The sequence below is a fragment of the Marmota flaviventris genome, chromosome 19 (genome assembly GCF_047511675.1).
Source record: "Marmota flaviventris isolate mMarFla1 chromosome 19, mMarFla1.hap1, whole genome shotgun sequence".
Taxonomy (NCBI): Eukaryota; Metazoa; Chordata; class Mammalia; order Rodentia; family Sciuridae; genus Marmota; species Marmota flaviventris.
In genome coordinates this window covers 30029011-30049016 of record NC_092516.1, presented here as the reverse complement: position 1 = coordinate 30049016, position 20006 = coordinate 30029011, and the positions used below count along the sequence as shown (strand labels likewise).

At 45.4% G+C, this 20006-nt stretch overlaps 1 protein-coding gene and 1 non-coding gene across 2 annotated transcripts in view; both read left to right on the top strand.

Moving 5' to 3' along the window:
- The window catches only part of Muc3a (mucin 3A, cell surface associated), a 41704-nt gene that overhangs the window by 3112 nt on the left and 18586 nt on the right, over window positions 1-20006 (top strand). The gene's annotated exons all lie outside the window — the stretch shown is intronic.
- Window positions 6633-6706, top strand: Trnaa-ugc (transfer RNA alanine (anticodon UGC)). Its single transcript has one exon. It is a non-coding gene; the product is annotated as a tRNA-Ala (tRNA).

Sequence of the window (20006 nt, the reverse complement as noted above, 5' to 3'; positions counted from 1 at the left end):
GAGAGAAAGAGAAATGGAGATGAAGTTCTTAGTTCTTAGGGACAGGAAGGGGGTGCCGTGGCTCACATTAGCTCGTTCCCCCAGTGCCAGGCTGGGGGAGTGCAGAGCCAGGGCTGCCCAGGCAGCCAAGATGGAGGAACAGGTAATGTCCCCCCTGTAGAGAATAGGTTAGGATTTGAGGAGGGCTTGTTCCTGAATGGAAAGTCCAGTGGGGTGAGTGTGTGAGTCTTCAGGGAGCCCTGCTGTGCTCCCGGAGATGGGCCCAGGGCCACCAGGGTGACTTTACCTTACGGTTTATCTTACCAGTTGGAGGATGGGGACACCATGAGGATGCTGCGCTCATCTCAGAGGTTTTTTAAGTTGGCAGGGATCCCCCCATTTCCAGAAGTTTCAGGATAAAAGTTGCTGGTGTTGGGTGATCCTTACATGCATTGGAAGCAGCCTGGACTGGAGGTCCTGACTCCTGGGTGCTTGCCCAGTGCTCTGCTGACTGGCAGTGAGACTCTGGAGAGTCACGCTTCTTGTATAACCCTCAGTTTTCCCAGAACAATCAACTGAATTTGAGAATAGATCAGCATCACGGGAGCTGTGCCCAGGGGCTGGTCCCTTGGGTGTTGGGTAGGGTTCTTAAATCAACATTCTTAGCAAATCCTCAGGGAGGTCCTGGGAAGGTGGTCTGAGGCCACATGAAGAGTTATGCTGGACTGTGTGGCCCCAGGGTTAGTCTAATACTGACCTCTCCAGGAGCCACAGGCTGTATGGCTCAGCAGGAAGAGGGTGGTCTAGAAAGTGATGAGGACATCGGGTGGATGTGGATTTGCCCTTGGTCATAAAAGGTGGATAGAGGGGCCAAGCAAAGAGAGGGGAGAAGCTGTTCCTTCCAGTAGGAAGGCCTGAGAGGCAGTGGGTGGGCTCTGGGTCCCCCACCCGGTAGGGAGATGAGACAGGCTTCCATTCATGGGTTCAGGCATAGATGTGACCAAGGTGCCACCTGTTCAACAGAATAGATTGGTGGCATTTTTAAATCAGTTTGTGGTGCACTTTGATTTTTCTTCTGTTTGTGAGGAGAAACCAGCAGACCTTTCTCTTTGGATCCAACAGATTGAAACAACTCTCAACATTTTAGATGCCAGGTTGTCATCCATCCTGGGCCTAGATGATGTCACATTTGAAGCCTGTCCTTTAAATGTCACTGGTGTCACTGATTCTGAAACCATTTCAGTGCAGTCTCAGCGGAATGGTACACAAGCCTCTGGAATGGTACACAAGCCCAGGAAAGTGAAGTATCATCCGAAAATATCTGACTTGTAGCCAGGGACCCAAGACCTGCCAGGTAGGTCAAGATGGTTCAAGTGAGTGTTCCAGCAGTGGCAGTGAGAAACCTTCTGGTGTTTGATAGTGAAAGTGAAGAGACTGAAAGAAAAGTTCAGAGAGTGAATCTTCTTGCAGTGAAGAAGCTGAATTTCTTTTTTTTTTTTTTTTTTTGGTGCCGGGGATTGAATCCAGGGCCTCTTAACCATTGAGCCACATCCCCAGCCCTTTTTTTTTTTTTTGTATTTTATTTAGAAGCAGGGTCTCACTGAGTTGCTCAGCACCTCACCATTGCTGAGGCTGGCTTTGAACTTGCAATTCTCCTGCCTCAGCCTCCCGAGCTGCTGGGATTACAGGCATGCACCACTGTGCCCCAGCAGGAAGCTGGATTTGGATAAGAATGACATCTATGTGTGTAAGGCCATGTTCCTATTCTATGAGAGTCTGAACTCGCTTCTTTGTAGAAGTGTCAAATAGCCTCATCTATACCACCAAGCTTCTTCCACGTTAAAAAGCATAAAGCACTTATAATCTGCCCCGAACAAAACAAGCGAAAACATGGACAGAATTTTCCAGAACAATCCTTCCTAGCTTGAGTCTCTCCCCAGCCTTTTGTCAACACAGGGACCTGGCCTGCCTCCGACTACAGCAACTTACTCACAAGGCCCAACGTTGCCCCTCCTGGCAGTCTCAGGGGCCCCTACCCTCCACCTGTCTCTGCAGGAATGTCCTCTTTCACAACTTCTGTTTATCCCAGAATCAACTAGGCTTCTGTCCTCAGTTCTGTCAGTTCAGGGAACCCCTCCCCCTTTCTCTTACAGTCCTTGTCCCATCTCTGCTAACAAAAAGTATTCTCATCTCCATTTATTGGTAAAGATTCAGTTCAGCTGTGTGAGACAGAAACCCAAATAATAATGGCTTAAGCAAAACATAAGGGGAAAGTATTTTTCTCTTACATAAAAGAGAGCCAGAAGTTAGCCATGCAGGACAGGCTCAGTGTTGTTGATACCAGGGACCAGTCTTGTTAACTTCACCATCTTCTGCCCTGACTTCCACTGCATGGTGTAAGATATCTGCTAGAGCATCAGCCATTACATCTGCATTCCAGCCGGAAGGAAGGAGGAAGGTTTGAAGAAAGACTTCTCTCCTTTTACAGACATTTCCTGGTGACTACACATAGCACTTGATTTTTACATCTGCTGGCCAGATCGTGATTCTAAGGTCGTAACGGCTGTGAAGGAGGTTCCGAGAGGTGGTCCTCATTCTGATAACTGTGTACTTATCAGAAATTTGGATGTCCTAGTATTAGGAAGAAGGAGGAACAGCCATTGTCTGCCAAATCCCATGACACCTTCCTTTGCCTCTGTCAGTGCAGGAATGAGAAACACTAATCAACCCCCCTACTCCTCTGCCTCCGGCATTTCTATGACCTGTGGCCACCTTCCCTCGCTGGTGATGTCTCCAGGACACACTGGTTCTCCTGCGACACTGCCAGGTATTTTGTAACTAACCTGTTTACAGCATTTCTGTCCACTGAGGGTGCTGTTTGGGACCTGTGGGGCTCCCAGAGGAGGAGCATCCAGAGCAGAGACCCACAAAGGTATTGAGGAGGGGTGAGGGCAGTCACAGGGTCTTAGAGTGGCTCTGGGCCATGAGTCGGCTCCTTCCACCATCCCCAGCTCCTTCCACCATCCCCGAGTGCAGATGGGTTGCCTCAGGCAGAGAATGCTCCAGGTTGCCCTGCCCAGGGCTGGGTGGCTGCGGGGGAGGTGATTCTCCTGCTCTCTGATGTAGTAGGGTTGTTGTTCAGCAGGGTGGGGAGCCCGAGGCCACACAAGGGACATTCCTCCCTCTGCCCACCCTTTCCTGTCTCCCCTACTTCAGCTTGTCCCCAAATTCAGGGCTAGGGCCATACAGCTCAGTGGTGGAGTGCTTGCCTAGCTTGTGTGAGACCCTGGGTTCCATCCCCAGCATCACATGCCCACAAATTCAGACCTGATCCAAGTCACATCATTTCGCATGGGATGGGATGGTTCCTCCTTTGGGCTCATCCACTCCGTTTGTGCCTTTCTCTCTTTTGCTACTTTTAAGCATTCTATACATTTTTTTTAAAACTTGTCTCTGCCCAGTCTTACTTTTCATAATTTTATAATTTTCATAAATTTATTAGCTATTATTGCTAAACTACAGTTTACATTATTGCCTATGCAATTCATCAAAGGTCCTTCTGCGGCCAGGCACAGTGACATAGGCCTATAATCCCAGCAGATCAGGAGGCTGAGGCAGGAGGATCACAAATTTGAAGCCATCCTCAGGAGCTTAGTGAGACCCTGTCTGAAGATAAAAAAACAAAGAGGGCTGGGGTGTGCCTCAGTGGTAAAGTACCTCTGGGTTCAATCCTTACTACCTAAAAAACAAAACAAAGCAACCCAAAACATTGTTTTGCTTGTTCAAGCTCCTTTTCCAGCTGAAGGTGGCAGGAGGTGTGGGGTTTTCATACCCTTGAGCTTAGGATTGATGACTACTGTTGGACCTTTTTTGTTTTCTTCCTCCCAGTACTGAGGATTGAACCCAGGGACCCTTTACCACAGAGCTCCATCCCCAGCCCTTTTTATTTTTTATTCTGAAACAAGGTCTCACTAAATTTCCCAGACTGGACTTGAACTTGTGGTCTCCGGCTTCATATAGCCCGTGAGCTTTATTTAATAGTTCTCATGGTGGGGGTGGCGGGTGTGGGGGTGGGGCGGGGTATGTAGTTTAGTTGAACTCTGGGTTGCCACGGGTCTTCTTGGTGTTGGAATCCTCCAGGAACTCCCTATGGACTCCAGCCCTGGCCCATCCCTGGCCTGCTGGCCCACCTCCCACAGGCCCCAGCCAGCCCTGACGCGGTTTCTGTTTACATGTCAGCGATGCGTCTAGGATGACTTCTTGGGAACAGCTGGCGAGGTCCCACTAGGAACTATCACAGTTTGACACCCAGAAAGCTCTGTAAATTGTCCAGGCTGGTCCTGGCTGGCCTGCAGGTATCAGTTGGCCAAGTGAGAGCCAGGCCAGAAGCACATGTTCCTTAGATGACCCGGGGTGTGGTTCCAGGACACTGGGTAGTAGATACAGGGTTGGCATAGAAGTGGGAGGACCTGTCTGGGATCCCCCACGCCTGGCCCTGGGGACAGTGCAGACTCATTGCAAGGTAGGTGTTGTGGCCAGCCGTCCCATGGCCAGCTGGAGCCTCTAGGTGAATGTCTGTGACATCAGGGACACCAGGGTGGGCTTGGTGAGTAGTCTAGATCTAGTGTTAGGTCCAGGGACCTGGGGGCTTCTAAGCCAGGCGCTCCCTGGACACTGTTCACTTCCTCCTCCCTCAGACCTTCCCCGAGGGCAGGCCCTGTCACCACTGCAACTTGACAGGAGGAAAATGAACAGTGATGTCCAGGGACATTACCTGTAGACTATGATGCCACGTTTGTTCAGTTTTTCAGCAGGTCAGTGAGAGGGACTCCCAGACTTTGGGTGAGAACTCTGACCTTGAAACTGGAATGCTTTGGAGCCACCTCCCCTTGTGTCTGTGACTTCAGAAAATTACCTCCCAGGGTCTCTCAGGCTCTCCCAGCCCCTCCTTTCTAAAAAGAGGGCTGTGGGGGTCCCTGTGTGGGTCTCCCGTGCTTCCTGGGTACCCTTCCTCCCTCCTTCCTAACTCTCCCACCATCCTCCATCGGTCAGTCTGTCTGTCTCTCTCTCTCCATTTCTCTCTTCCTTTATGGCCTCAGAGGGGGACCCAGCACGTCAGAGCTGTTAGCCATCCTGGACTGGGGTGAGAGGTGCCCCAGTGTAAAGAGGGTGAGCAGGCACCAGGATTCCCAGGCTGAGCCAGGGCCTCTGCGGTTTCCTCAAGCTTGGAGCCTCGCACCTCCCCTGACTTCCAGGCCCGGAGTCCTCTCTGCCTAGCAAGACAGGGCTGGCCTCAGCCAGGCCAGGGGCTGAGGGCAGGGGATGCTGACCTCCCTGGGTCGGTCAGCTTCTTGTCCTTGTGAACAAGATGCCAACAAGAGCAACTCAAAGGAAGAAAAGTAAAATTCAGCTCATAGTTTCTAAGGTGCAGTCCGTGGTGGGCCAGCTCCACTGCTCTGGGCCCAGGCAGAGGCGGAACATCATGGCGGAAGGGTGTGGGGAGGAAAGCTACTCTTCATGGAAGCCAGGAAGCAGAGAGGGGGGAGGAGGCAGGATGATGTCCCCTTCCTGGGCAGTCCCAGTGACCTGCCTCCCCAACCATGCCCCACCTGCCCACTGTTCCCACCCAGGAAGTTGCATTCAAACCAGGAGAGACCCATAGGATCACGGCTCTCACAATCCGGTCATTTCATCTCTGAACATTCCTGCACTAACCCAGGAGCTTTGGGGGGACGCTTCATATCCAAGCCACGATGTCCCCTGTGGCTGGAGAGTCACTGGTAGGTAGTACCTCCTGAGCCTGTGCAGCCTCGCCCCAGCCTGAGCCCAGGGCAGCCTTTGTCTCTCTGGGCCCTGTCGCCCCACCCTGCCTGACCCCTCTTTCCTCAGGGACCACTTGTGGAGATCCTGCCCTCTGCCCAGAGGACCCCATTTCCAGAGGCTCAGTTCTCAAGGGTGGAGGTTCAAGGGCATAGGGACCCTGCCCCAGTGTCCCCTGGAGAGGAAGGAGGTGGGAGGGAGGACACCAGAACCACAGGAACCCTGGTGAGAGGAAGGTGGGAGCTGCAGTCTTGCCACCATAAGCACTTCCAGCCCCCTGGCCAGCACCCCACTGCCCTGCCTTTCCCCTCCCAGATCGCTTGGGCCTGGGGCTCAGCCACAGTGGTGGGGTGGGGTCCCGGAGCAGTGGCAGGGGCTTCCTCCCACCTGTGTGCTGGGAAGGGTCCCAGCAGGTCCAGGTGAGGGACTGAGGCTACAGGGAGGCTGGGCCACTGGCATGCGGGAGCCGCAGCAGGCAGTGGACCAACTCATAGCATCCGGGCTCTCTGGTTGGGAAGGACACCCTCTCTTTAGTTCAATAGTGACCCCTTCCCAGCCCTCTCGCACACACTATAGATGTCTGTATCGCAGGCAAGTAAGAGCTGAGGATCTCAGAAGAGTGAGACAAGTCATTTCCTGGCTGGGGATTGTGATTTATGTTACCTTTTATTTCTTTGGACAGTAATGGATTCTTAAAACTCAAAAGGTTGGGTTGGGGTTGGAGCTTAGAGGTAAAGCACTTGCTTAGCCTGAGTGAAGCCTAGGGTTCATTCTTAGCACCACATAAAAAAAATAAATAAATAAAAATAAATAAATAAAATGAATTCTTGAGCTGAGGATGTAGCTCAGTTGGTAGAGTGCTTGCCTTGCATGCACAAGGCCCTGGGTTCAATCCCCAGCACCACAAAAAAAAAAAAAAAAAAAAAAAAAAAAAAGTTCTTAAAAAAAAAAAAAGAACCTCAAAAGGTATAAAGATAAAAGACCTCTTACCTTCGTTTTCATCCCTAGGAGCAAGGTTACATGTCAGTTCTTTCTTTCTTTCTTTCTCTTTTTCTTTTCTTTCTTTTTTTTTTTTTTGATACCAGGGATTGAACCCCAGCCCTTTTAAAATTTTATTCTGAGACAGGGTCTTACTGGAGTTACTTAGGGCCTTGCTAAGTTGCTGAAGTTGGCTTTGAGCTCGTGATCCTCCTGCCTCAGCCTCCCAAGCTGCTAGGATTTCAGGTATGCACCACTGTGCCTGATACATGTGTTAGTTCTGTAACATACATTTCCCAATAGATCCCTCTGCCCCCAGCCTATATTTCCACATAAATTATAGCCTCCTGTATACACTGAATGCTGGGGTTTGAGCGTAATCTGTCCTTTTTATACTCATGTCAAAATTTGATCCCCTTCAAGGTGATCAGGGCTCTGTCCTCATGAATGGATTATTCCATTCATTTGATGTAGATTAATGAACTGATGGGCTAATAGGTTAAATGTGTACTGGGTCCCCTGTAAAGCCAGTTTGGCTGTGTCTCTGCCAAGCGATGGTCTGAGTTGGACTCTGCCAGCAAGTGAGGCCGTCATCAGATATGCTTCCTTGGCCTTGGACCAGAACCATGAGCCAGGATAGCATTTTTTCTTTATAACATGCCTGTCTTTAGTGTTGTGCTATTAGCAAGAGAAAAATGGACCAAGACACTCTTGTTTTGCACTTGATTTTGTTAAAAAAAAAAAAAAAATCCCCCCTTCCCCTGAGTGCTGGGAATTGAACCCAGAGGTGCTTTACCACTGAGCTCCGTCCCCAGCCAGGGTCTGGCTAAATTGCCACAGGATTCTCTTGGCCCAGCCTCCAGGGTAGCCAAGCTGGGCTGACAGTTGACCCCACTGACTTTGCACATTTTTAACCTAGTGACGTATTTCAAGGATAGTTACACTTTAGTACACAGAGGTCCTCATTCTTTATTTTCTCCCTTTTTAACGAAAACATGCCCACTTTCCATCATTTCAATCTGGACAGTTGCTCAGTATTTCTTTGTCTTTCGTGACCTTGACACAGGGAAGAGCAGTTGTTGGCTATCTTGTAAGTTGTCCTTCCATTTGCTTGTGTCCTGTATTTGCTTATGATTAGGTTCAGGTTACAAACTTCTGTCTAAAATTCTCCAGAAGCACAGTGGGCCCTTCTCTGCACATCCGAGGGTGAGGTCCAGGATCATGACCTGTGGTGCTGCTTGGTTAAGGGTGCATCTACCAACTCCTTGGCTGTGTGGTTACAGTATTATTTTGGTCTTTGTAATTAATAAGCATCACGGCATTATTTATTTATTTATTTTGGTATGGGGGATTGAACCTAGGGGTGCTGTACCACTGAGCCACCTCTCCAGCCCTTTGGTTTATTTATTTATTTTTTTTGAGATGGGGTCTCCCTGAGCTATGGAGGCTGGCCTTGAACTTGTAATCCTCCTGCCTCAGCCTTCTGAGTTGCTAGGATTACATGACTATACCACTACTCCCTGCCCCTAAAGTCTTACGTGTGTACGTATGTATGTACTATTACCATTATTATTATTTGTGGTACTGAGGACTGGACCCAAGGGCACTCTACCACTGAGTCATATCCCCAGGCCTTTTTATTTTTTATTTTGAGACAAGGTCTCATAAGTGGCCAAGGCTCGCCTCAAACTTGTTATCCTCCTGCCTCAGCCTCCTGAGTCTCTGGGATCACAGTCACTGCCACTGCGCCTAGCCTAAAGTCTTTTATAAAAATAAGTAAGCTCACTGGGCACCATGGCACGCGTCTGTAATTCCAGTGGCTCGGGAAGCTGAGGGGGAGGATCACGAGTTCAAAGCCAGCCTCAGCAATTTAGCGAGATCCTAAGCAACTCATGAGACCCTGTCTCTAAATAAAATACAAAAAAGGGTCGGGGCTGTGGCTCAGTGATTGAATGCCCCTGAATTCATTCCCTGGTACCAAAAAAAAAAAAGTGAGCTTAATTCATTTTCTTTTATTTATATGACAGCTATTTTTCTCTTTTTTAATGCTTTTTATTTTATAACTTAAAAATACTCTCATTATGTGGTCTATGCTTTCCTTTGTATATTTTTTAAAATACTTTTTTAGTTGTAGTTGGATACAATATCTTTATTTTTAAAATTTATTTTTATGTGGTACTGAGGATAGAACCCAGCCTCTTGCACATGCTAGGTGAGCGCTCTACTGCTGAGCCCCAGCCCCAGCCCCCAACCTTTGTTATTTTTTTCTGATAATATGGAATATCTCAAGTTTGTTATGAGTGGTTTCTGTTACAATAAGTATGCTTTCTATTACAGGCTTGACTCTGTTTCTTCTGTTGATTTCTTTTTTTGAGAAATAATGTGGTCAATATACTTTCCTTTTTCCAGGTCCCTCCCCTCCTCTGTGTCCGGTTTAATTATCTTTCCTTTGTACAGTCAAATATTTTAATACATTTATTGCTTGTTTAATCAGCTTTAAGTGATATTAATGGGTCTCTAGCAGTGAAAGGTGAGAAAAATCAGTATACATACCTTTCTAATTTTTTTCCTCTCAAATAACAACACATATGATTTTCACGTTGTCAAGTTTCATAATGTCTTCACTACTTTTTTTAAAAAAAATAAATATTTGACCATTTGTTGACCACATAGTTTGTGATACTCTTGTTGGATGTTTACATATGATATCTTGACATTATGAGTCTGGCATCGGACTGAAATGACTTCTTGCATTTCCTTGGTTCCAGAGGGAGCACCCATTTAAACAAGCTGTTGCTCAGAGACCTCACCATTTTGCCCAAGGCCTCCCAGCTCCCAAGTTGCTGAGCTGGAGTTCTAACTCCTGGCTCTTCTTGCCACCCAACACTGTAGATGAAGTTGGGAGTTGTTCTGTGTCTTTTATTCATTAGTAAAACATATATGTTTAATTCTTTAAATGACTACCTTACCCCCAAATATAAAGCTTAAGCTTCCCAAGGTCTCTTCTGAAGAAGAGCAGCAAAGCATGGCCCCCAAGACATGGACTTGAGCTGGAGACTGTCCATTCTCACCGACTTCCGCCACTTGCCTAAGGTGTGTGGCCTGGGGAAGCCTCTTAATTTCTCTTTTGTTTCCTCATCTGTACGTTGAGGCTGATGATAATAATAATAATAATTATCATCATGTCCAGGGGCCTCTGTGAGTAGGAATGCACCCTTAACACAGTTCCTGGCACTCAGTGAAACACAGTACATGGCATTTAGCAATTACCAGGGACTGTATTAATCAATGGAATAAATAAGAAACAATAGAATATTTCAAAGTAACAAAATACCTGAGGCTGGGTAATATATAGAGAAAAGAGGTTTATTTAGCTCACGTTTTTGGAGGTTCAAGGGCATCAGTGCTAGCACATCAGCTCAGTTATGGTGACAACCTCAGGTCAGATGGCATCACAATGGTGAGAATGTACGTGGGAGGGAGAAATCAAGGGGGAGAGACAGGAAGCCAGAGAGCCTGGGGAAGTGTCAGTCTTGTTTTGTTCCTTTATACCAGTGGTCTTCATTTTTTCAGGGACTAAGGTCTCAGGAGAACTGCATTAATATAAGGGCAGGGACCCCAATGACCTAATTGCCCTCTACTGAACTCCACCTTAAGAGGGCCCACACTACCCCTCAACACCAGGAACGAAGCTTCCAGTACAGAAAGCCTCAGAGGACACACATAAACCCCATTCAGACCATAGTAGGGGTTATATTTGAGTATTCTCTTGGGCTCTCATTTACTTCGAAATATTCTATTGTTTCTTATTTATTCATTAAACAGTGTTTATTCAAAACCTCCCAGGTGGTTGCCACAGCACACACAGGAACGACAGGCCCCTGCCTGGCAGGTCACAATCACACGGAGTGTGTACAGTGCCCACGGCGCTCAAGGTGCTGCAGACCCTTTTAGACTTCCCCAGGTGGCCTTGGAGGGTCAGGGAGCAAAACCCAGGTTGTGGTTGGAAACTTGGATGACACGATGCAAAACAAATGGGCTCTTTGCCTTTTACCTTCACTTTTAAAATTGTGGTACAGTATGTATAAGGTCCTTGCTTAACATCTGGATGGCCATCTTAAGTGACAGCCACCATTTTAAGGAAAAAGTTTTGCTTTCCTGCTCAAGGGCCTTTCTGAGAAAGGCTCACTACTCCCTCATACCAACCCAGCCCCTAACCGCCTGCATTAGGACCCAACAGGCTCTGATTCCTGAGCCTGCCCTGCAAAAATCCCAGAACCCCAAGCCTGTTTTGCTCTCTCTCCTACAGACAGATGGCCTTTATTTCAGCTCTGACAGGTCAACTCTCATGTGTATCTCTGCCTGGTCTCCATCTCTCATTCCTCGCTTTCCCTTCAACAGGCATGCACCACCACACTTGGTTGTAGTTTTAGATTTTATATTTAGGTCTTTGATGCATTTTGAATTAATTTCTTTTTGTTTTTGGTGGTGCTTGTGATTGAACCCAAGGCTTCTGGTATGCTATGCAGGTGCTGTACCACTGAGCTACACGCCCGCCCAGTTAATCTCCGTATGTGGTGTTAGGTAATGTCAACCTTTTACACCTATGTGTGAATTTCCCCAGCTCTACATGTTCAAAAGACTGTTTTTCGTTGAATGGTTTTGGTGTCTTTGTCAAAAATGGACCATACTGTGAGAATTCATTTCTGTGATTTCTATTCCAATCCCTTGGTCTGTGCGTCTGTCTACACTGTACTGTGCTGTTTTGATTACTTTTGATTTGTAATAGATTTCGAAATCAGGAAATGTGAGTCCTCCATACTTCCTTTTCAGGATTCACTTTTGGCTATTCATGATCCCAAAGATTCCCTACAATTTTTAGCATGAGCTTTTCTATTTATGAAAAAAAAATTGGCATTTGATAGAGATTGTGTTGAATCTATATATTGCTTTGGGTAGTATTGACATCTTCCAATCCATGAATATGGGATGTATTTCCATTTATTTGTGACTTCTTTGTTTCTGTGTGTGTGTGTGTGTGTGTGTGTGTGTATGTGTGTGTTGCTGGGTGTTGAACCCAGGGCCACATGTGTGTCAGGCAAGTGCTCTAAAACTGAGCTAATCCTCCAGCCTTTCAGCAATTTTATTGTGTAAGTTTTCCATCTTCTTGGCTAAGTTAATTCTTAGGAATTTTCTTCTTTTTGATACTGTCATAAATAGAATTGTTTTTGTAATTTCATTTTCATGTTGTTCAATGTTAGTGTATAGAAATGCAAATGATTTTTGTGTATTGATCCTGATACCTTGCTGAATTCATTGATTTGTACTAATAGTGTTTTTGTGTGGCATCTTTAGGGTGGATTACAGGTGTGTGCCACCGTGCCTGACATCTTTAGGATTTTCTCACTATAAGATCATATCTAGAGCTGGGGTTATAGCTTAGTTGTAAAGCACTTGCTTCACATGCATGAGGCCCTGGTTTCGATCCTCACTACCACATTAATAAATAAAAGCAAATATATTATGTCTATCTATAACTAAAAAAAAAAATTAAAAAAAGATCATATCTAAAAACAGAGTTGATTTTACTTCTTCCTCTCTAATTTGTATGCCTTTTGTTTCTTTTTCTTATCTAATTGCTTTGCTAGAACTTCCAGTATTATGTCAGATAGAAGTGGAAAATGGGCCTCGTTGCCCTGTATCTAATCTCAGAGGGGAAGCTTTCAGTCTTTCACCATTGAATATAATGTTTGCTGTGATTTTTTCATATATGGCTTTTATTATTTTGAGATAGTTCATTTCTGCTCCTAGTTTGTTGAGTCCTTTTATTTTTTTAATTATGAAAGTGTTGAATTTTGTCTAGCATTTTCTCTGCATCAATTGAGGTGATCATGTAGCCCTCCCTCCCCACCCTATCCCCCTTGTTGGGTTAAACACTTACCAGTGCCCAGGAAAATTTACCTTGAGATGAGATAAGGTCTCTAAAAAAATGTGATAACTAGGGAAATGGAGAGGGAGCTGGCCACTCCCCCAGTCCTTGGGAGAGGATTAGAAGAGTGATGTTGGTTGTAAAATAAGGGAATGTACTCTTAAAACATCTGAAGAAAGCACCTGTGCAGTCGGCATGTGACCTATCCTGTATTCCCCCAGCTCCTAGGCATCCTGGCCCACTACTGCCCACCAGTGAATAAGTAATAAACTGTCTAAAATCTCTCATTGAGTCCTGTCTTTGGGATCCTGAACAGTGTGCTTGAGGTCTTTGCAGCCTGGGGGTTGAATACCCCTATTTTGTTAAACTGGCATATTACACTGATAGGTTTCCACATATTGAATCAGGAATAAATTCCACTTGGTCACATTGTATAATCTTTTCCACATACTGCTGATTTGGTTTGCTAGTATTCATTGAAGATTTTTGCATCACGTTCATAAGGAATATCGTTGCTGCGTAGTTTCCTTTTCTTATCATTCCTTTGTCTGTCTTGATATCAAGATTGTACTGGCCTCCTAGAATGAGTTCAGCTTTTTGGAACAGGTTGAGAATTGAAGAATTCACAGGTGAGGCCATCAGGTCCAGGGATTTTCTTTGTTAGGAGATCTTTGATTTACTAATTCCATCTCCCCTTTTTCATTTTTTATTTTGAGACAGGGTCTTGCTAAGTTGCTGAGGCTGGCCTTGCTTCATGATCCTTCAGACTCAGCCTCCTGGGTTGCTAGGTTTACAGGCGTGTACCACAGTGCCTGGCTTTTATTTATTTAATGTTTTTATTAGTACATGATAGTTATACATGATAGTGGGGTTCATTTTGACATATTTATAAATGCATATAACATCATGTGTTCCATTTCAGTCTCCAGTACTTCTCCTTTTTCTCCCCTCCTCCCTCCCTTTTTTAAAAGATGGGTTCTCACTAGTTGCCCAGGGTGGCCTTGAACTCAGATAATCTTCCTGCCTCAGCTTTCCTCCTGAGCATCTGGGACTACAGGTGTATGCCTCGCGTACCTGGCAATGAGCACTTTTCGAGTACCAACCACCGCTACCCCAACAAAACCAAAATAAGAATTTGGAAGTCTCAAGGCTACAACTCCCAGGAAGTAAAAACTGAGAATGGCAGTTTTTGATATCTGATACTCAACATAATGTCCTTTTAATTTCTCTGTTTTGGTCTGAAGCGTCCATTATTATTTTAGGTGAGTGTGTACTGTTGAGGATTCTGAGGGGCTGGAAGGAGCAGGTTGGTGCCACCATGGGTATTTTTAGGACAGTAATATGGCACAGGCTTCTGCCCACTGGACTTTGGGAGGTACTGCACCCTGGGAGAAGATGGGGTAAGAGAGAAGAAATTAACATCAAAGAAAGAAAGGTAAGACCCAATTTCCCTGATTCAGTTTGACTTGGAACCTTCAGAAAAATCCTCAGACTGCCCTGGTCTGCCTTTTACACAATGCCGGAAAACAATGACCATATGAGAAATGTTTGCATAGCCTTCTCTGAATTTTTTTCAACCTCATAAATCCATAAATGAAGACACTCATTAATCTGTACTTAATGTGAGCAAATCCTTCTCAAAGCACAGTCTCAGACTTCAATTTATGAGGCTATTAATATCCATTAGACTCAATAGTGATAGGGTATAAAGTTATGTCTCAAACAGAGACTGGCCAGCTCTTGTCCCCCCACACCCACATTGATTATGATGCATTCATCATACAAATTCAAGATGAAACGTGTGGAAACTATATCAAAGTGATAGTGATAAATGAAATGACCAATAAGAAAGTTAAAAGCAGAACTGGCTATTGCTTGAGTGGCCAATTTGGAAAGCGGTATGGAGATTTCTTGGAAAGCTGGGAATGGAACCACCATTTGACCCAGCTATTCCCCTTCTCGGTCTATTCCCTAAAGACCTAAAAAGAGCATACTACAGGGACACTGCTACATTGATGTTCATAGCAGCACAATTCACAATAGCAAGACTGTGGAACCAACCTAGATGCCCTTCAATAGACGAATGGATAAAAAAAATGTGGCATTTATACACAATGGAGTATTACTTTGCATTAAAAAATGACAAAATCATGGAATTTGCAGGGAAATGGATGGCATTAGAGCAGATTATGCTAAGTGAAGCTAGCCAATCCCTAAAAAACAAATGCCAAATGTCTTCTTTGATATAAGGAGAGTAACTAAGAACAGAGTAGGGAGGAAGAGCATGAGAAGAAGATTAACATTAAACAGGGTCGAGAGGTGGGAGGGAAAGGGAGAGAGAAGGGAAATTGCATGGAAATGGAAGGAGACCCTCATGGTTATACAAAATTACATACAAGAGGAAGTGAGGGGAAAGGGAAAAAAACACAAGGGGGAGAAATGAATTACAGTAGATGGAGTAGAGAGAGAAGATGGGAGGGGAGGGGAGGGGGGATAGTAGAGGATAGGAAAGGCAGCATAATACAACAGACAATAGTATGGCAATATGTAAATCAGTGGATGTGTAACCGATGTGATTCTGCAATCTGTATACGGGGTAAAAATGGGAGTTCATAACCCACTTGAATCAAAGTGTGAAATATGATATGTCAAGAACTACGTAATGTTTTGAACAACCAACAATAAAAAAAAAAAAAAAAGAACTGGCTATTGCTTGAAATGCCACTTTGTGATCTTAGGTTCCCCAAGATTTGGGTGCAAAGTGGTCATTTTTCCTCTAGGTATCACCATGCACGCCTAAACCAAACAAGGAAGGAGAAACAGAGACGTGGGGCAGGGGTGGGTTGGGGAGAAACTGCACACGGAAATAGAAGTTTGAAAAACCTTACTGAAAAAACATTTAACTCGGGATCCCTATATCATAAGCATAAGTCCACTACCACTGGACTCTTACGTAACCAGCAAGATTATACCATTAACTCTAAAAGAACCAGTTATTCATGTTGGAAATTATTTTCCCCAACTTATCTTTTTTTTTTTTGTCTACATTGTATTGTTTGGTAGTTTCATGCCACAATCTGCTCTTTTCAATGTGGTAGGCTATGTCTGATTGTGCTTTTTATTTTTTAAGCTTTTGGTTTTATTTTTTTGATTAAAATTGTCAGCTCCCAAATTATGCATTATTAGTTTTCCTAAATTTTCCTCTAGGGTTTTTACATGTCTCTTCCCCCACCCACCATGTCTTTGATTTACTTTAAAATTTAACTTTGTAAAATAAAGATCCTGGTTTATTTTCTGTTATGTGGATAGTCAGGTATGTGATTAAATAAACCAGTCTTTCATCTGAATTATATTCCACCTTTGTTGTATATTTAAATAAAGGGACTAGGGGGAGGGTGTAGCTTGGTGGCAGAGCACTTGACTAGCAGGTTTGGAGCCCTACCAGCCCTCCTTCACCCCAGGACCTCTCCTGGCTCTTTTTTCTTTTTCTTTTGTGGTGCTGGGGATGGAACCCAGGGCCTTGTGAATGTGAGGCGAGCACTCTGCCAACCGAGCTTTTTTTTTAATAATATTTTTTTAGTTGTAGATGGACCCAATACCTTTATTTTATTTATTTATTTTTATGTGGTGTTGAGGATTGAACCCAGGGCCTCACACCCATGAGGCAAGTGCTCTGCCACTGAGCCACAACCCCAGCTCCTATCAACTGAGCTTTTTACTGTTTATTCTGTGGCAACACCATACTGTTTGGATTATACAAGTTTCATAGTATGTTTCAATATCTCGTGAGACAAACTCTCTTGCTTTTTTTTTTTTCTCTCACAATTTTCTACTATATTCCTAAACATTTGTCTATATGAGCTTTAAGGTAATTTTATCTATTAAAATAATTCAACCCTGTGGTGATTTTATTTAAAATTGCACTAAAGTTATGCATCAACCGACTAGACACATTTGTGTTATAGAATCTTCATATCCAAGAGCTTGGGGCATCCTTTCACTTGTTTAGATCTTGCTTTATGCTTTTGAATAAAATCCTACAGATTTCTTCACTTTTTTTTTTTTTTTTTGTACCAAAGATTGGATCCAGGGGTGCTTTTCCACTGAGCCACATCTCCAGGCCTTTTTATTTTATTTATATAAATGGGGTCTTTGCTAAATTGCTTAGGGCCTCACTAAGATTGCTGAGGCTTGGCCTCAAAGTTGTGATCCTCTTGCCTCTGCCTCCCAAGTCACTGGGATTACAGGCATGCACAATGCACTTGACCAAGATGTGTTCTTTCTTGTTAAATTTTTTCTCAATATTTTTACATGTGAGTTTCCACAATGAGTGGAATATTTCTTTCAATTTCCATTTCTACCTGGTAATTTCTAGAATGGCGAAAATTACTTATTTTATAGTGTGTCCACCCAACTTATCAAGGCTTTTCATTAATATTTTTCCCACTAGTATTCTTTGATTTTCAAATCAATTTCATCAACAAAAATGAGAACAGCTTAACTTTTTCCTTTTGTTTATGTTTATTACATCAGCTGAAATTTCTAAAACAATGTTGAAATGATAATGGCAATAGTGAGCATCCCCTTTTTTTTTTTTTGATTTTGGTAAAAATAGCTTGAGTGATTATTTGGGATATGTAATGTTATTATCTATTCCCTTACATTGTTGTTATTATTTGGCACTGGAGATTGAACTTGGGGGCCCTCAACCACTGAGCCACATCCCCAGCCCTATTTTTTAATATTTTATTTAGAGACAGGGTCTCACTGAGTTGCTTAGTGCCTTGCCATTGCTGAGGCTGGCTTTGAACGTGCGATCCTCCTGCCTCAGCCTCCAGAGCTGCTGCAATACAAGGTGTGTGCCACTGTACCCGGCACAGATGAGCCCTTTACAAAGTTACCTGAATGGAATTATTGTGCATAAATTCCTCAGCAAATTGATTCTTATCCTTTACGTTGCCCTATTTCTCATACTAGTACCAAAGAACTTTCCATTACCATTTCATCTCTTCTACAAAGTGACCAGAAGCGACAGTTATCATCTCTGCTTCTTGTGTTGACAAGTGACCCTGAATTGAAATTGTCATCTTCCCATTGATAGAATCCACTGATCCTCCCCTGGGCCCTTTGTCAAGTCTGTCCAGACCTGGGAGGACTCTCCCTTTTCTACCATGACCACAATGTCCAGTTCAATGTAGGAGTGTCCCCTCCTGTGTCGCTTGGGGTTCTTCGACATCCTTGACTACTGGGGCCAGGCCCACCAGTACCCCCAACTATCCTTCCTCATTCTGTTATCAAGGGACCCTCTCAACTTTGGCTTTGACAAAGACTCACCAGGGATTCAATCCTATCTGCCAGTGTCCCTGGTGGAATCTTTATATATGTATATTTTAGTTGTAGGTGGACACAATACCTTTACTTTATTCTTATGTGGTGCTGAGGATCGAACCCAGTGCCACAAGCATGCCAGGCACGTGCTCTACCCCTGAGCCCCAGCCCAGCTCCCCTGGTGGAATCTTGAATAGCATAAGCCATAACCATGCCAGGATCCCAGCTGTGGCAGGCTGTGTGGCTGTTGGGACTATTTGCTTTCCCTTCCTGGGGTGGATTAGACCTCCCCGCCCCTCTGATATCATGATTGATGTCTATTTGACTGATAGTCTTTAATCTCCTTGTCCTGTCAAACTGCAGGAGAACCAGGTGACTTGCTTTGACCAACAAAACATGGGTCGGAATGTGCGTGTCATTTCTTTCTTTTTTTTTTTTTTTTTAGTTGTAGATGGACACAATACCTTTGTCTTATTTATTTTTATGTGGTGCTGAGGATCAAACCCAGTGCCTCACATGTGCTAGGCAAGTGTTTTAGGCAACCACTAAGTCACAACCCTAGTCACAACCCTAGTCCTGCATGTTGTTTCTTGAGAGCAGCCTTGAGAACCATGGGAGCAGACAGAAGCTGCTCCAACAGCCTGGGTCCCAGAGTGAAGTATGGAGGAGAGGGTAGGCATTGAGATGGGCAAGCAGCAGGAGTGAGAAGTAAACTTTTGTAGTTGTAAGCCACTGAGTTTTTAGGCCTACTTGTTACCGCAGCATAACCTGACATCTCCTGACTGACATACTAACCCTCACTGGCTTCCATTTGTTTCAAAATCAAGTATTAGTTGCCATCAAGAAAATCAATGCCCCCTCCCCACCCACCATGACTTCAGAGAGAACTCTGGGCCCCTCAACTGCCACCACCCTGATCCCATTGGCAAGATCCACAGCCACGATCCAGGCCTAACATTTCCAGCCTCCTCCTCCCTTCCTCGCACCTTGTGGGGAGAAAGGGTGACCCATTCCTGGCTCTACTTTCAACACTTTGCCCCCAAACCTTGGCCTTTGGGGGATGGCTGCAGCTTCCCCCAGGTCCCTGTGAATGGCCAGACTTCCGAGAGAAGCCTGTGCCTCCCTTTAACTTCCCGGGAGTCCCACTTTCATACTGCCTGGCCTGTGGATTGAGGCACTGTGAAGTGCCCCTGCAGTGGGTGTCACTGAAGATCATCCTCAGCCCCTGTTTCCCCTCCTCTGCCTTTTCTTGCTTCCCAAGGAGCCTGCCGGTTCACCTGGCACTCCGCTCCGGCTGGGTTTGTATTAATGTCTGGGCTCGTGTCTGGGCCTCAGCTGCATGGAGACGGCCCAGACAAAGGCAGTTCAGCAGGGCTTCCCAGCTTCTGTGGGTGTAGCACCACAGGGCCCTGCCCACTGTGCTCTCCAGCCTCCCCACCAAGCCTCCATCAGCAGTGAGGGACTGCAGCAGCCTTAACCAGCCCTCTCCTCCCACCATGGTGCTACCATGACTCTAGAGACACAGCAGCCACCGCCCCAGTGCACAGTACAGGGGAGATCCCCTCTTCCTTGTGGGCAGGCATTCAAATGGCTGAACTGTCAAGTGTCATGGGGGAGCCACCAGTCACAGGCACCACTGAATTGCAGGAGTTCACTTCCTGATTGATATATTGCTTTCTGGTAAAGGTGAGAAAGGCCCGGAGTGTGAAGGTCAGGAAGAGGAAGAGAGGTGCAGAGGGCACCTGGGGGTAGAGCAGCTCAGGCAGAGGCCCAGAGGAGGTGAACCCGGTGGTGGGGCAGCTAGGGGCCCTGTTGGTGGGAGCAGGAAGGAAGGTGTGAGCAGAGGGGAATGGAGCAGAGGGGGGACCACAGTCTTTGTCCCAGGGAGCCTGTGTTTCAACAAGGACCCGTCATAGTGTGGCTCCAGCATCACGTTGAGCATTTTATGGTGTCTGATTGTTTAAAAAGGGGG